The sequence below is a fragment of the Canis lupus genome, chromosome 1, assembly GCF_048164855.1.
Source record: "Canis lupus baileyi chromosome 1, mCanLup2.hap1, whole genome shotgun sequence".
NCBI lineage: Eukaryota > Metazoa > Chordata > Mammalia > Carnivora > Canidae > Canis > Canis lupus.
In genome coordinates this window covers 108448520-108462023 of record NC_132838.1, presented here as the reverse complement: position 1 = coordinate 108462023, position 13504 = coordinate 108448520, and the positions used below count along the sequence as shown (strand labels likewise).

At 44.8% G+C, this 13504-nt stretch overlaps 1 long non-coding RNA gene across 1 annotated transcript; it reads left to right on the top strand.

The window, feature by feature from the left end:
- The first annotated feature begins 1310 nt into the window (after positions 1 to 1310).
- Positions 1311 to 13036, top strand: LOC140602834 (uncharacterized). The gene is made up of 4 exons (XR_012005770.1): positions 1311 to 1459; positions 2037 to 2126; positions 8638 to 8764; positions 10371 to 13036. It is a non-coding gene; the product is annotated as an uncharacterized lncRNA (long non-coding RNA).
- Positions 13037 to 13504: the final 468 nt, after the last annotated feature.

Below are 13504 nucleotides of genomic sequence, written 5' to 3'. Positions count from 1 at the left end.
TATAGAGAACGTGACCAGGGACTCTATGGCCTTGAGATTTCTTTTGCTATCCTGAGTGAATGACATATGACTGTTTTTGAGTCTTGGTGATTACTTTGTAGCAGGCAAAGGAAGATACTCCCTAACATTTTGGAGCCAAGGGCCAGATGTACTTCTTTATCTGTTTTTGTTGCATCTCAGTGTCCTTGGGATTTATGGGAGCCTGACTCTGGGCCTTTCCCTGCCTAGCCCTATCTGTCCCTAACTCAATATACTACCGTGATGGAAATACAACATTATACATTTGTCCAAATCCATAGAATACACAACACCAAGAGTGAACCCTAAGGTAAACTATGGACTTTGATTACTGTATGTAGGTTCATCTCTGGTTTAAAAAAGAAAGAAAAGTCGCATTCTGGTGAGTAATGTTGATGAGTCAGGAGGCTATGCATTTCTGGGGTCGGGGATATATGGGAAGTCTTCATAGTGCCTCAGTTTTTTGTTTTTCTTTTTAAAGATTTTATGTATTCATTCATGAGAGACACAGAGAGAGAGGCAGAGACACAGAGGGAGAAGCAGGCTCCATGCAGGGAGCCTGACGTGGGACTCCATCCCAGGTCTCCAGGATCACGCCCTGGGCTGAAGGCGGCGCTAAACCACTGAGCCACCCAGGCTGCCCTGCCTCAGTTTTATTGTAAACCTAATACTGCTCTTTTTTTTTTTTTTTTTTGAGATTTTTTATTTATTTATTCATTAGACACACAGAGAGGCAGAGACGTAGGCAGAGGGAGAAGCAGGTTCCCTGCCGGGAACTTGATGTGAGACTTGATCCCGCGACCCCAGGATCAGGACCTGAGCCAAAGGCATATGTTATTCAACCACTGAGCCACCAGGCGCCCCCCCCCCCATACTGCGTTAAAAAATAAAAATAAAATAATAATAATAATAATAAAGTATTTTTTTAAAAAACGAGTTTAGGGGGTACCCAGCTGGCTCAGTCAGTGAGAAGCATGGGACTCTTGATTTCTCCTGATCTCGGGGGTTGTGAATTGGAGCCCACTGTGGGCGCAGAGATTATTTTATATTATATTTTAAAATGAGTTTAGGTATATATTAATATTAGGCCATGAAAGCTTTAGAGTAGAATTGCATTGCTAGAAATGAGACACTGCATAAAAATTTAACTGATTTCATTGACTTTTAGCGGTTCTCTGCCCTTCTTTCCTAGAGTCGGAGGAACAGGCTGGGCTGGCCTCGATCTTTGGGGGAGGGGCAGAGGGCGGGGACGGGGTGGGGGGAGCAGGTGACGTGAGGGTGGGTGGGGGCGAGAGGATGTAAAACCAAGTCTTGCCACGGACCATCCATAAGAAATTCTCGGGTTGAGGTTAAAGGCTTCATTCCGGATGCGCTTCGCCGGGCACCTGAAGATCAGGTGACGCTCCAGCTTAAACTGATCTAGATGTTTTGCAGCTGAATGGTAGGCAGCTGTTTTCTTTCACTGGAATTTGGGATTGGAGGTCGCGACTGTTCTCGCCCGAGGGTCTCTGGTTCAATCCCAGTAACGATCAGAGTAGTATTTTCTGAACTGTTGGTGCAAACCTTGCGGGTTAGCCGCTAGTTAGCGCCTGCGGGGTGGAGAAGGTTGCCAAAGGAAAAGAGGGAGGAGGGGTGACAGAGAGAGAAACTGGGGACCCCTCCACCCGACTGTGTCCTGCTCCAGCACAGGGAAGTCTTCCTTTCCTTTCCCGGGGAGGTGGTTCTCATTTCTGGAAGCCTCCAGGGAGCAGAAGTGGCTGGGGAGAAAGTTCTGCGGGATCCTGGGTGCAAGGGTGGGGCGCTGGGATGACAGGGCCCGGGCAGGGCAGCAGGTCCCGGGATCCCCTTCCTGCTGGCTCCTCCTCCCCGCCCCCCATCCCTTCTACCACCGATTTGGAGGCGGTCGGGAAGCAGGTACAAAGGGCCTGGGCTGCATGAATCTGTCGCCGATCTCTCCCGGGAGGCCCGTTTTGTGTATTTAGTTATTATTCTCAGAGCCCCATCCCTCTCGTCTGCAGTCCTGCAGCCGTCTATCCAGCACCGGGAACCGGCTCTTAGGCTGTGCCGCCCACAGACGGACGCGTCCAGAAGCCCAGGCTGCCGAGATGGTGAGTGTCGGGGTTGCGGGAGAGTCCACACTGCGGGAGGGAGCGGGTCGGGTTCCGGAGGGTCGGGAGCAGCTGCCCGGGGAAGCCCGACTCCCCCGGCCCGCCCGGGAGGAGAGCGGAGGCCGAGAGTGACCTCCGTTGAGCCCCAAATGCTCCCTCCGCTTGACCCAGGAGGCAGGGACCGCCCCCCCACCCCCACTGCAGTCCCTGGCGTGGGCAGGGGGGTGCCGGCGCCCGGCGGATGCGGGGCTGGAGGGAGCCGCTGTTTGGATCCATGCGGGTATTGGGAGTCCGCTGTGATTAGAGCGAGCTGACAAATTCTGGGCATAGACGGAGAGGATGCCATTGGGTTCTCTTCGAGAGAAACGATTGCCTTCCTTGGGTTTGGTCCAGTTTCTTCCTTTTTGGGGGGACTGAGAGCTCTGTGGAGGGCATTATAAAAGGATCCAGGATCAGGATCCGAACAACTTGCCTGTTTGTCATTCATCTAGTCGGTTCAGCCTGGTTCATGGAAAGCACAGGGCAGGTGGGGATGTGTTTCATCTGCCAAATGTGGATGTTTTCCTTCTACCTGCTCACCTGAGCCCACCCAGAATTATGCATTCTCTTTGTTTTGGGGTGTGTTTTTGTTTTCCCACTGTCCCAAACAAACGTGTCTGAGATGGCCAAGGACTTACTGGTTTGTTGCAAGGGAGAGAGATCATATTGCACCTAGAGGAACCTGGCAAATGAAAGCAGGGGTGAAGTCCTTCATTATAGGATAACCCGGGGACAGGAGAGGGTGGTATTCGGGGTAAATGTAAAGGCATCCCGGCTTAGTTAGGCTCAAGCTGAACTGCACACAAAGGAATTACCTGGTCTGGATGGTCCCTTGGAAACTACAGGGTCAGATAGAGGCGGAATGTTGTGTCCCAAACCCCTTATCTGAAGCTCTTTGCCCAGGGTTGCAGATTGAGACTGCTTCTCCGTCCAAATGACTCAAGATGCCCCAGGCAAGAATGGGATGTTCTTTTCTTACTGATATGGTGTCAAACGGCAGCATTTTTTGAGGGCTATGATTTTCAGAAAACAAAGTTTATCTGTGAGTTAGAAAACAGCCAAGTAAGGGGTGGAAAAAAAGAGTCCTTTTGACTTTGCTACTGGTTTCATCCACATCTGATCTCTTCACCGAATGAATGCAGGGTGGATTTTGCATCCTTGCATTCACAAGGACAAGGTTGCCTATAATCTCCAGTTTGCCCAAGCACTTAAGAACTTTATAATATTCAGTGTCACATTTCTTTCTTTTTTTTTTTTATTTATTTATGATAGTCACACACACAGAGAGAGAGAGAGACATAGGCAGAGGGAGAAGCAGGCTCCATGCAGCGGGAGCCCGACGTGGGATTCGATTCTGGGTTTCCAGGATCGCGCCCTGGGCCAAAGGCAGGCGCTAAACCGCTGTGCCACCCAGGGATCCCGAGTGTCACATTTCTGTTTGGTGAAAACCTGAATTCACGTGAACCCCGGAGTAGTGAACGCAAGGGGATCTTGGGGGACCCTACATAACTGTTTGAAATTTTTGAAACCAAAGTATTATGGTTGCCTATTTCCTAAGAAATGGAGTCAGTATATTTAAGAAAATGTGGGTACTCCAGTTCCAACTTGAAGAACACTCTGACATCTGGCAGGTGGTTTACACCCCTAGAGAATTTTGAAATATAAAAGCCATTAAATCCCTCCAGGAGAAGGAATTTTTATTTTAGCTGGAAAAGATGACTTCAAGGTTAAAAAAAAGTCAACCTCATCAATTGCATTGTAAACCATTTAATTGTAAGCTGTATTTTGCTTAATATTTTATTTCTGGAATGTGTAATAGATTAGTGTGTTTAAAAAGTTGCAAGTTGGTTAGGGTAGACCTTGAAGCCTTCCTCCATCCACCCTGGTTCACTCTGTTCTAGACTCCTGGCCACCCCAAAGCAACCCCTTTTGTAGATTCTTGCATATCTTTTCAAGGTTCCTTAAAATCCTGAAAATGAGCTCATTGGACACTCTTCTGCAGCTAATGTTACAGATTTTAAAAGACTCAAGTAACCAAATGCAGTATGTGGGTCGTGGGAGACAGACTAGGGTATTTGATTCTATAAAAACATTACTGCTAGTTTTTCTCAGCCTGATAATGTTGCAGCCACATTTTAAAAGATTCTTCACGCAAAAAAAAAAAAATTCCTCCTGTTTTAGAGATATATAATAAAAGTATTTGAGAATGCAATGCTATGATAGCTGGACTTTTGTTTACAATAGTGCAGTAGGAGAAGGGCAGTGAAGTGGGATGGGAAGTGGTGGCAATGTGTGGAAGCTGGTGGATTTTTTTTTTTTTTAGATTTTATTTATTTATTCATGATAGAGAGAGAGAGAGAGAGAGGCAGAGACACAGGCAGAGGGAGAAGCAGGCTCCATGCACCAGGAGCCTGACGCAGGACTCGATCCCGGGACTCCAGCACCGTGCCCTGGGCCAAAGGCAGGCGCCAAACCGCTGAGCCACCCAGGGATCCCCAGAAGCTGGTGGATTGTGATCAATGGCTTGCTTGCATTTCATTTTCCCTGTATTATATCTGTTCACACTTCCTGAGATTTAATGCAAATGGTTAGAAAGTTCTTTTATACCACCAAGCTTTTTTTTTTCCTTCTCTATTTAAAGATTTTAAGTCATCTCTACACCCAATGTGGGGCTGAAATCCACAACCATGAGATCTAGAGTCTCACAATCCACTGACTGGGCCACCCAGACACCCCTGAAGATGTTTTTAATATGTAAAAACATACACCAGTCCTTGATATCATCTGACTTTGTTTATATGTATATTTAATGTATATATTTTTTAGTTTCTAATCTGAAATGTTTCAAATTTTGAAAAAAAAATTGAATACAAATTGTAAAAATAGAATTTTTACAAAAAATTTTGTATTCTAAGGAATACAAATGTAAAAAACACAATAAAAAAATTCTCCAAATAGTGGGACACCTGGGTCGCTCAGTGGTTCAGTGGTTGAGTGTCTGCCTTCGGCTCAGATTGTTATCCCGGAGTCCTGGGATCGAGTCCTGCATCGGGTTCCCCGCAGGGAGCCTGCTTCTCCCCCTGCCTGTGTCTCTGCCTCTCTCTCTCTGTGTCTCTCGTGAATAAATAAATACAATCCTTAAAAAAAATTCTCCAAATCTTTAAAGTCACTAGAAATCAGGGCATCCAGGATACCAAACACGGTGCTTTACAGAGAGAGAGAAAATAACTCAAGATATCTCTAATGCCTGTCCAGAGTTTGAATTCCAGTAGTCTCTACCAAAAAGTATCTTTCAGAGTTAGATTTATTTTTTTTCTTTTTAAGATTTTGATTATTTATGTATTTTAGAGACAAAGCACGAGCTGGGGGAAGGGCTGAGGAAAGGGGACAGGGAGAGAGTACTTGTCTCCTGAATCAGTTATTTCATTAGGGTGCAAAATGGTGGCTCTTCAATGCAGTCATTCCTATGAAGTTTTTTAGCTGGAACTCTGTAGGGTTTTCTGTCATCAAGAAGGAGTATTCAGTTACTCGAGTTACATTCCTAGTAGAAAGGCAAAAACTTAGGGCACCTGGGTGGCTCAGTCAGTTGAACATCTGTCTTTGGTTCAGGTTGTGATCTCTGGGTCCTGGGATTGAGCCCTGGGTCCCGGCTCCCTGCTAAGCGGGGAGTCTGCTTCTCCCTCTGCCTCTGCCTCCTCCTCTTTGCTCATGCTCTCTCTCTCTCTCTCAAATAAATAAGTCTCCAAACAAGCAACAACAACAACAACAAAGAAAGGCAAAGACATTTTTCCTTTCATTACCCAAGTTTTAGACTAAGGGCTAAAAGCAGCCTCTGGTAGCCAGAAATGCTCCCTCCACCCACCCACTTTGGTTTTCCCATTTGGGTGTTATTAGGAGTTCATGTGTTTTTAGTATCCAGTGTTTCAATCAGTTGCTATTTTACAGTTCAGAATTTCCCATATGGAACCACTCGGAGACCCTGACAACTAGCCTCTGTGCCTCTTCACACCGTGTAGGGTGGCTTCTCTGCCTTCTGACACCACAGGATCGCTCAGACTCACACTCTGCGTTTTCTGTTCACAAAGCAGCTATTTCTCAGTGCTTCCTGCTTATTATTTCTTCTGGGCATTTTCTCTGCAGAGATTGGCTGGGCAAGTGTGTGTGTGTGTGTGTGTGTGTGTGTGCACATGCGCGCACATGCGTGCGTTATGTGTGTTTCTGCTGATATTTTGTCATGAAGTCGACCTTTTTTAACTTCTAAAAAAACCTTTTTTTAAGTTTATTGATTTAAGTAATCCCTACACCCAATGTGGGGCTCGAACTCACAACCCCTAGATCAGGAGTTGCAGGCTCTTCTGACTGAGCCAGCCAGACGCCCTGACTCTTGTAATTTTATTTATTTATTTTTAAAGATTTTATTTATTTATTCATGCGAGACACACACAGAGAGAGAGGCAGAGACACGGGCAGAGAGAGAAGCAGGCTCCATGCAGGGCGCCTGATGTCGGACTCAATCCTTAGACTCCAGGATCATGCCCTGGGCCGAAGGCAGGTGCTCAACCACTGAACCACCCAGGCGTCTCATCTCTTGTAATTTTAAATTTGAATCTTTCCTTCTCAGACTAAAAAAAACATGCTTCCTTATTGACATAATCCCTTTGCCTGATCCTGCAGGGCATGTAAAACATCTGTAAGAAGCAGTGTTAGTATTGACTTAGTAATAACGCCAAGATCTGATTTCCTTTCTTTTGTACAAGAGACTATTTATTATGTGCTAAGGTGTAGCTATCATCTCTCAAATTAACTTTTCACTCCAAATGGTTAACCTGCCAGCTTGATATACCCTTGCTGTCATTTAGTTGAGTTTCCCTATTTGGGGGATTGTTTTCTTTTTTTTCTTTTTTTTTTAAGATTTATTTATTTGACAGAGAGAGAGAGCCAGAGAGCAGCAGGCAGAGGGAGAGGGAGAAGCAGACTCCCTGCTGAGCAGGGAGCCCAACTCAGGGCTCGATCCCAGGACCCCAGGATCATGACCTGAGCCCAAGGCAGGCGCTTAACCGACTGAGCCACCAGGCAGGTGCCCCTGGGGGATTGTTTTCTTACTGAATGTGTGCACATTACCAGGTTCCCAATGAAAATGTATATAACAAGGTTGTATTTAGACAAGTCTTTCTTCTGTTCCTTCCTCTCCCACCTGTTCCTTTACTGATAAGTCTGTGGTTTGTTATACATTCCTGTGCCTTTTTTTTTTCTTTTTGCTTGAAATATAAAATAGGGGCACCTGGGGGGCTCAGTCGGTTAAGCATCTGCCTTCGGCTCCTGGGATCAAGTCCAATATGGGGCTCCCTCCTAAGTGGGGAGCCTGCTTCTCCCTTTTCTCCCCACTATGCTCTCTCTATTTCTGTCTCAAATAAATAAAATCTTTTTAAAAATACATAAAACAGGGATCCCTGGGTGGCGCAGCGGTTTGGCGCCTGCCTTTGGCCCAGGGCGCGATCCTGGAGACCCGGGATCGAATCCCATGTCGGGCTCCCGGTGCATGGAGCCTGCTTCTCCCTCTGCCTGTGTCTCTGCCTCTCTCTCTCTCTGTGACTATCATAAATAAATAAAAATTAAAAAAATATATTAAAAAAATACATAAAACATATAATCTGGAGAGCACATAATATCACTTTATATCTGTATATAAGATATCTGGCTCATTCTTATCTGCGGCTGCAAGTTTCTTCATTGTGTGGGCATATCATACTTTTATAAGGAATCCTCTTTGTTGAATATTTGGGGTAGTCGCCAACCTTTTGCTGTTTTTTTTTTTAAGATTTTTATTTATTCATTCATGAGAGACACACAGAGAGAGAGATGCATAGACACAGGCAGAGGGAGAAGCAGGCTCCGTTCAGGGAGCCCGACGAGGGACTCGATCCCAGGTCTCCAGATTCACACTCCCAGCTGCAAGTGGCCCTAAACCGCTGCGCCACCGGGGCTGCCCCAATCTTTTGCTGTTATAAAAAAACCTTTAATCACTCCTTATGTGCACATATCACTTGGCTTTTGGGCTAGGGTAGTCTTGGAGTAATCCCACAAGGATAAATGCTGGATCAAGAGATGAATAGCAATACAGTTTTGGTAAATTATGTCTGATTCAGACTGGAAGTGGGACAGTTTTATGTACGATTTATGAAGTCCTCTCCTTGGCTTATAGACACTTCACTCCGGTCCCCACTCCTGCCATCATGTGACATTTCTCCCTCTGTGTGTCTGTGTGCAGATTTCCTCTTCTGAGATATCAGTCATTGGAATAGGGCCCCTCCACTACTCTGGCATGACCTCGTGGTACCTCTTTACATCTGCAAATGCCTTATTTCCAAATCAGGTCACATTCACAGGTACTGGGTTTTAGGACATTGGCACATCTTTGGGAGGGGAAACAATTCAACTCCTAACAGTACCCCAAACGGGTGTGTTGTTTTAGGACCCTGTGACCTTCACCGATGTAGCTGTGAATTTCACTGAGGAGGAATGGGCTCTGCTGGACTCTACGCAGAGAAATCTCTACAGAGACGTGATGTTGGAGAACTGCCGGAACCTGGCCTCTGTGGGTGAGGATCTCACCCTCCCACACTTATTCATGGCTGGGACCAAGGCTGGGACCAATGGGAGTCAGGCCCTTTCTGTGTTCCCAGAGATCTAGATGGGGCTACTGCCCCCAGGTGGTGGACATAAAGTTTCCCCTGAGAAACAGGAAATCTGTCCATTGCATTACATGTTTATTCTCTTCATCATTAACAACAGCCCTTGTGGGATCCTTAAGTGAGTGAGCACAGAGCATAGAGAGTTTCAGTGCATTCACAAGGAAAATGGAGGGACTACTTTTTGTGCCATACTCATAGCTGCTTAGCTTTGGAACTCTTGTAGACCACAGCATGCAACCTTGTTTCATGGAAAGTCCTGGAATCACTCCCTTATACCATGCACAGTCCCATTTCCCAGTGACCGGGATCTCAAGGGCTCAAACCTAGTCTGATCTCCCATTTGGAGCAAGAAGCGGGTCTGGGAATGGTGTGGGGGGATATTACCTAGGTACTGTGCACCTGTGCTCTGGGCAGATATGAATCTTTATGAGAAAGGATTTTATTTTAAATTTTTTAATATTTTATTTATTTTTTGAGAGACAGCACAAGCATGGGGAGGGGCAGAGGGAGAAGCAGACTCCCCACGGAAAAGAAGTTGAAGGTGGGACTAGATCCCAGGACCCCAGGATCATAACCTGAGCTAAAGGCAGACATTTAACTGACTGAGCCACCCAGGTGCCCCCATTGCCATTTTTCAAAAGAAAAAATCCATTGCTTTGGGGAGGCAAGCTAAGATTCACCTATTTTTTTTTCTGTTTTTGTTTTGTTTTTGTTTCTTAAGACTCACCTATGTTGAGCATTGTCCTGTCCATACAGGTTTTTTATTCCAGCTGTGCTCTCATTTTTTTTTTTCTGTCCCAAAGACTTGTGCCCCTTGGTCTTCAGAATTACATGTGGACTCTGTCTTAGTCTGTTTGCGCTCTGACGACAGAATGCCATAGTCTGAGTGACTTACCCACAGACACTTATCTGTCACATTCTGGAGGCTGGGAAGTTCCAGGTGGAGGTGCCAGCAGGTTCATTCCCAGTGAGGTCTCTCTCCCTGGTTTGCAGATGGCCACCGTCTTGCTATGTCTTCATATGGTAGAAAGACAGCAAGTTCTGTTCTTGGCTCTTGTAAGGATGCTCATGCCATCATGGAGGCCCCACTGTCATATCCTCATCTAAACCTGATTGTCTCCCAGAGAACCCACTTGCAAATACCATCACATGGAGGAGGGGGGTTAGATCTTCAACATACAGATCTGTGGAGGATATAAATTCAGCCCATGATAGATATTTGTCCAGTTCTCTTCCATATGGCATTCCTGATTACACTCTCAATCCCCACAGAACTGTTTCACAGCAGCTTCTGTTCACATAGAACCTATCCTTGCCATAGTCAAGCTCCTGACACAGTCCAGAATCTGCTTGCTGGCTCACTTACTCTTTCTTCCCTTTCACGTTTTCCTCTCATGTGAGGAAATGTGTGAACATTTGAAAAGAAACCCACATGGGCATTTGCCTGTTTTAGCATCTCCAACCCACCTTAACTCTCAACAAAGAATTTAATTTTTGTGTCATTTTATTTCAGATTTGATGAGTCAGCATAAAACCCAAAACTCAACCCCACAGCAGGACATTCTTGCTAAAAAGACACTTGATGAAGCAAATAGAGTGTGTGCTGTGAACAACAGTTCCCAGTTCTCCCTGTTGGGAAAAGACTGGAAATGCCACGAAACAGATGAGCCACCCAAGCAAAGGGAGCAAAAGTTCAAGCAAGTTGCTGCTGTGCACAAGAAGGGTGAGTCTCCAGTTAATATCTGTGGATATCATGAAATGAGAGACAACTTTATACCTAGCTCAAATCTTGGGCCTTCATGGAGAGATTCCACAAGAAATTGTATCCAAACATGTGCCTCAAATATTGTGAAACAAAATCCTGTCCTAACCAGTAATCCAAAGATGTATAGAAACAACAAATATGATAGAGTCTTGTGGCCAAGCATTGAGCTGACCCCGCTTGTAGGATATCGGACAGAGTCAGAGTCACACACATGGACTGACAATCAGAACAATGTGCTTCACATACGTAAAAATATCTGCATGGGGGTGGACGTTCATGAATGGGATCCATTTGGAAAAGCCTTTGGTGAAGACATTTCCCTTAGGACATACAGGACTCATGCTGAAGAGAAAACTTATGAGTCTAATCCATGTGAAATCACCTTCCAAAATAGCTCGATCCATGATGTGCAGAGGCAATCCTGTACAACAGAGGCAAATCATGAGAATAATCAAGGTGATAAAACCTTTGCCCACATTGCAAATTCTGACTCAAACAGGAAGACTAAAACTAGAAGGGGGAAATATAAATGTCAAGACTGTAGGAAAACTTATGTATATCAGTCATTCCTTATGAAACACATGAAAATTCACACTGGAGAGAAACCCTACGAATGCAAGACCTGTGGGAAAGCCTTTAGATATTCCCTACACCTTAACAAACATTTAAAAAAGCACAATATGAAGAAGCCCTATAAATGTGGAGCATGTGGGAAAGACTTCAGTAAGTCCTCAAAACTTAATGAACATAGAAGAGTTCACAGTACAGAGAAACCCTATAAATGTGAGGAATGTGGGAAAGCCTTCACCAATTCTTCCAGATTTAAAAACCATCTGAAGACTCACAGTTGAGGGATGCCTGACTGGCTCAGTCAGAAGAGCATGTGACTCTTGATCTCAGGGTTGTGAGTCCAAGCCCCATATTGGGTGTAGAGATTGCTTAAATAAGTAAATAAATAAAACTTAAAAATAAATAAATAAATAAAAATTCACAATTGAGAGAGTTCATGTGAATGAAAGGAATGTGGGAAAAGCTTCATTAATTTTCTCAAAATACTGAACGCATAAGAACATATTGGAAGGGGGGTGCCTGGGTGGCTCAGCGGTTGAGTGTCTGCCTTTAGCTCAGGGTATGATCCTGGAGTCCTGAGATCAAGTTCTACATCGGGCTCCCTGCATGGCGTATGCTTCGTTCTCTCTGCCTGTGTCTCTGCCTCTCTCTGTGTGTCTCTCATGAATAAATAAATAAAATCTTAAAAAAAAAAGAACATATTGAAAGGAAGCTCAACTTCCCTGAACGACAGAAATGTGAGAATTCATGCATTTACATATTCACACCTAAGAAACTAAGGTCTGTGGAAAGCTTTTAACCTTTCATCTTTATGATTTTTTATTATTAACTATTAATTTTTAAAAGATTTTATTTATTCATGAGAGACACAGAGAGAGAGAGGCAGAGACACAGGCAGAGGGAGAAAGAAGCAGGCTCCATGCAGGGAGCCTGACGTGGGACTCGATCCCTGGTCTCCAGGATCACACCCTGGGCTGAAGGCGGCGCTAAACTGCTGAGCCACCCAGGTGGCCCAATTATTAATTGTTAATTTTTTAAAGTAGACTCCATAGGCAGTGTGGAGCCCAATGTGGGGGTTGAACTCATGATCCTGAGATCAAGACCTGAGATCAAGGATCCAATGCTTAATGCACTGAGCCACTGAGGTGGCCCCTTCTGTCATCTTCAGTAGATATTTGTCCTCCTGTTGGAGAGAAACCCCATGAATCTAAGGCATATGGAAAAGCCTTCAGTGTTGTCTCTGGGTAATCCCTGTAGGAACTCACATTGTGGAGACTCCTCACAGGAGTAAAGAATGTGGGAGGACCTCTTTAAATACTCATCCCTGGGATCCCTGGGTGGCGCAGCGGTTTGGCGCCTGCCTTTGGCCCAGGGCGCGATCCTGGAGGCCCGGGATCGAATCCCACATCGGGCTCCTGGTGCATGGAGCCTGCTTCTCCCTCTGCCTGTGTCTCTGCCTCTCTGTCTCTCTCTGTGTGACTATCATGAATAAATAAATAAAATCTTTAAAAAAATAAATAAATAAATAAATAAATAAATAAATAAATAAATAAATACTCATCCCTTAAATTGCACAAGCAGCCACCTGCTGGAGAGATTCTGTGATTGTAATAGATAGAAGAAAGCCTTCCAGGGACACCAGGGTGGCTCAGCGGTTGGGCGGCTGCCTTTGGCTCAGGGTGTGATCCCAGGATCCAGGATGGAGTTCCACATCGGGTATCCTACAAGGAGCCCTATGCCTATGTCTCTGCCTCTCTCTCTGTGTGTTTCTAATGAATAAATAAATAAATAAATCTTTAAAAAAAAAAAAAAAAGCCTTCCATTCCAGCTCCTCACAAGACACAGATGAGTACCTAATAGGAGAGAAACACAGTAAATGTTATGATTGCTGCTGTTACATTGTCTCATCCTTCAGCTGGGACTAAATTTCATGATTCTCCAATTTTTCTTCTCTAATGAAATCCTATGAGATGATGAAAATCCCTCTATATGCCCTCGCAGTTCCCCCGTGTGAATTTTGATATATAGGGGCTTTGTTAGAATTTACATACAGTTGGTCTCACTAACATGAAGCCCTGTTTGAACTTCATTTAATTTAGATTGGGGTTTAGCGTGCTCTATGTTAACCTTTTTTTTTTTTTTTTTTTTTTTTTTTGGTCATTTGATTGTTACTGGTCAAGATTCAAATGCATTATGGTCAGATTATGTGGTCTTGATGCCGTTATGGGACAGATGTTCTAATGTTCATTTCAGTCTCATGGGGCTGATACTGTCAATTGCCTGGCCATATTAATTTTTCTCATCCTATTTAC